We start from the raw sequence: 5,000 nt of genomic DNA on the forward strand, positions 1-5,000 counted from the left end.
GGAGAAAGGTTATTGTGAAGGTAAAAGGGGATGTGTGTGGTGGGGAGGGAGGGGCTAGAGACTATGTTTACGTGCAGAGGGGAAGGAAGGAATATAAGTTATTGAGTGATAATATTTGGATTTACTTTATGTACCATCCAGAGTAAAAATACGGGGGTGAAAGAAGCAGCAAAAGAAGGAGAGGGGAGATAGAAGGTCACAGACAGAGCAAAGGGGACGGCCAGTTACAGTAAGAACAGCTGGTCCGTTCGGTAAAGATGTCTCTTTGTAATGATATCAAGGGCCCGATCAGTCTATTAAATTTCCAGAGTTGGAAGATAAATGTTAAATGCTGTTCCCACTACTTTTCGTTCCCTTTATGCCGACAGTAAACTTATCTTCTTGAAACAAACGGCGACAAACGAATGCGGAAAAACCGCGTAGGCAAACATAGGCCGGGAGGCTCCCCGATGTCTTTTTTTCGGAATCTGTGCGACACCTGCGGGGGATTTTCTGTTCTCGTGTGTAGGATCGTCTCGTTTTCTTTGGCTTACTCTTGTAAACCGTTAGAAGAAAGTCGCCCACTGACAAATCGCTTTATTGTTATTTTGCCGTAACGTAAGCACCTGGGATAGAGAAAACATTATTATAAATGGCCTTTGTGTGATGAGCTGAGCAGTGGACGAGGAAATTCGGCGAACGCTATTGAGGCCGTCCGTTGCCCGCGCCCGCCTGATCATTATCACCTAATTGTAGGGAGTTCGCCATTCACGACGGCAACTGCGTGTGGAACATATTGAAACTGGGCCGAATATTTCTCGAAAGTATTCAATCCTATTTCAATATTGACAAAACATCCTTCCGATCAAGCGTCCATTCTTTGAAGTACCCAAAAAAGTAAGGTGGAGATATGATAATCCTCACAAATTGAGTAAAATTTTCAAAAGACGAGGGCAATATGGTGGACAAACCTCAAAAGAGTATCAAATGGGGATCAGACCCTAATAAAGCGATCTGATCCGCCGGCTATGGAAGAGCATCACATCAAAGCCGCGGTGATTCCCCTTTTCAAACTTGTTTGTATTTCAGAATTTGGCCTTGCGAGCAAATATATCTAATACATCGCTATTCGCAAGGAGAAATAATTAGAGCTGGGACTGCGGAACTTGTTTAGAAAATGGATGAAGCAGACGAGAATCCCTGACTTATAGATTTTGCTCGAGGAGCCCCTCGGGTGGCATCAGCGCTGGGTTCATATTACCTATAGAGACGCGGCATTCATCGTCACTCCAGAGTTTGTACACACTGGCCTAACTTACACCAGGAAAACACTATCAGATGAAGCCGGGGTTTGCGGCTGCGTTGCCGCACACGAGTGTTGTGGTTGTATTAGCGTGATTCTAGTAGGAGCGTGTATGATTATTGTTAGTGAAGATTCGTTTCAGAATGGGTGTCTTTTTGGTACTAATTGTAATTATAATTCCTTATAACTATAATTCAGTAAATATAAATTTATGTTATATATTTCTAACGTCTGTTTTAAGTTGAATTCTGGCCGTTATAAAAACTGGTTCCGGTTTTTATTTCAATTTTCTTTATTATTTTTTATGCTTTCAATACTTCGTACAGTTTGGCAGTTAGCGAGGTTATCACGAACCATGCCACAATGTGTGTGTGTGTGTGTGTGTGTGTGTGTGTGTGTGTGTGTGTGTGTGTGTATGTTTTGAACATGAGAGCAAACTTTATTTATTAAGATGCATTGAGATAAATTTATAAAGAGCCTTCTAAAAAAAAAATCATGCTGTTTGTTCACTAATATGCAGTAGATAAAAACCCATCTGAATTACCAGCATTGAGCATGAAACCCTTTCCTGTAATGAAAGTTTAGCGTTGTTGAGACTGGTGATGATAGTAGTGATAAGATAAGGCTTATGATAATTGTAATAAAACGACGAGTGACAAGTGATGTAAAATTAATTATACATACATTGATGACGATAAGCTTTATAATAATAATAACAATAATAGATTATGATAATAATGATAGGCAATATAGATGAAAAAAAGCTGGTCATCATTGTTATTAGTATTATCCTTATCATGTTCATCATTACATGATCGATTTTACCATGTTTCTTATCAATGTCAAAAATATAATAATTATTTTCTTTCTCGTTATCATTATCATTGTTGATGATAATGATGATTATGATAATAATTCTAATTATGATGATGATCATAATTATATTAATAATAATGATAATGATGATTGATAATAATGATGACAATAAAAATAATGTTTATGACAGTAATAATGGTAATAGTAATACAAAGGATGATAACAGTAATAATAATAATGACGACAATGATAATGATAACAATGTTAATGCTATTGAAGATGATAATGATAATATAAATAATACTAATAATAATATTGTATTATTATTTTCATTATTATTTTACCAAAATTATCATTAGTATTATTAATATTATTATTGTTATTAGTATTATCATTATTATTATTATTGTGATTATGGTTATTATTATTGTCATTATTAGTGTTATTATTATTATCATTATTAATATTATCATCACTTATATTATCAATGGTATTATTATCATTGTTATTATTATTATTATTATTATTATTATTATTATTATGATTATTATTATTATTACTTTTGTTATTATCATTGTTATTATTGATATCATAATTATTATTATCATCATTATCATTATTATTATTATTATTATTATAATTATTATAAATATTATTGTCATTTTTGTTATCACACACATCATTATTGTTATTGTTTTTATGATCATCGTGATTATTATTATCATTTTATTAGTAGTATTATGATTATTATTTGTATTATCATCTTTATAATTACAATTTGTATTGCTATTACTGTTATTATTACAATTGTTATTATTTTTATTACTAATATTATTATTATTATAATCATTAGTATTATCGTCATCATTATTATCATTATCATAATCCTTATCCTTTTCATAATTTATTATTAAGATTATTATTATGAGTATTAGTAGTAGTAGTAGTATTTCTACTACTACTATTATTATTATCATTGGTAGTATCTCTTTGAAATGTATGATTATATTTCGCGTTACCTTACTTTATTTTATCAAAAGAATAAGTGGTTTTCATACCTTTGTTGTTTTCTTACAGATACCAGTCCTGTTACTGTATCACAAACCCAGTTAACCAGAAATAGAATAACATTTCTATAGTAAACTGTAACTGTTTCTTGTCCGCTTCATAAAGGGCCAGACGGCTTCAAGGGCATCTCGGGCCTCATCGCAGGCTCATCCAGGGCCAGGCATCGACAGGACAGTGATGCCAAGGTTTTCCCAGTCACCAGCTGCTTTGGAATAGCGTTCTTCAGAGGGCTCTCGTGTCGCCTCAGGTTTTGGCGTCAGCGTAAAATTCCTTCCTCACCCACGTGCCCCAAAGTCCAGTCGCTTGTTTACTCGGATTTGCTTTTTTATATGGTTTTATCTCCCTTGTTTGATCTCCTTCTCTCCCTCCTGACAACAGCCTCTCCCGCGCCGCCCCGCACGGCTCCCTCCCGAAAGGCTGCATCTCGTAACCCGCCGCCCTCCTCCGCCCCTGCCCCTCCCCCTCCCTCCCCCTCCCCCTCCTTCCCCCTGTTTGTAGTGCTCATCATTTCCATATATATGAACGTGAGAGCCAGTAACATTATTATGGCCTGATAAACTGACTGTTTCCCGATACAGTCATTTGATCTTACGCGTCCATGCTATTATTGGCGCGCTCGCGTGTGTGTCCTTGATGCATTATTGGGAGCCGAGGCTGAATTGGCTGCTTTTGTTTCATTGCCCCTTTTTTCCTTTTTTTGTTTTATTCTTTGTTAGTGTAACTCTTTCCGGTTAATGCATTTGGCAGGAGCCCCGGCGCGCGTCCGGTGTCACCAAAGGCCGCGGCTGAATTCGGCGGCTCGTCGAGGCTCCGAATGGCTAATCTGTTTGCTTCATTGGCAGTTATATCCGAACTAGAGAGCGCCGAATGAATGAACAGGTAAACAAATTATTGTTGATCAGTCAATCGCGCTGTATGAATGTTGATGCCTCTCGCGCGATCACGGAATTAAGAAACATTTTTTTTTCTTTCATTCTTTCTTTTTTCTGACAAGCTGCTCTCACGACTACGGTCATCGTTTAGAGCAATATCATGTTTATTATGACTGGTAGTGCAATTGCTAACGATGTTCTTCACGGTTTAGAACATCACCGTTTACACAATATAAAGATTTTATTGCTATATCAATGGCAGTTGTAAGATTTATGCACATAGTTGTTCGATTCAGTGTTATGGTTAATATTGCTGTTGTTATTATCGTGTCTATTACTGTCATTATCCTTATAATTACCACTGTAACCGCCATTGCCGTCGTTATTACCATCATACCTGCGGCAACATCACTTATTTCTACTAATATGATGTTAGAGTTCTTGTTATTACTTTTGTTTTTGTTTGTGTTATTATGTTATAATCATTATTATTGATAATATTATTATTATCAATTTATTATTCTTGTTATAATTTTGGTTATCATTGTTTCTGTTATTATTATCATTATGATTAGCACTGCTGTTTTATTGATATTATTATTAACATAATTGTCATTATTATCAATACTATCATTACCCGTATTACTATTATGATTATTATCATCATTATTATCATTACTGTTTTTTTGCTGCTATCATTATTATTATTATTATTATTATCATTATTATTATTATTATTATTATTATTATTGTTATTATCATTATTATTATTATCATTACTACTACTACTACTACTATTACTACTACTACTACGATCATCATCATTACTGTTGTAATGCTAATACTTATTTGGTTATCATCCTCATGTCAGTGCACAGCTTTAAGCTTCTTAACATGACCTTGTTTAGGACTTCTCAATCCTTTTGATTCGACATATACAAAATATGGAATTATTTTCTTAA

The sequence above is a fragment of the Penaeus chinensis genome, chromosome 11 (assembly GCF_019202785.1).
Source record: "Penaeus chinensis breed Huanghai No. 1 chromosome 11, ASM1920278v2, whole genome shotgun sequence".
In the NCBI taxonomy this organism is placed as follows: domain Eukaryota; kingdom Metazoa; phylum Arthropoda; class Malacostraca; order Decapoda; family Penaeidae; genus Penaeus; species Penaeus chinensis.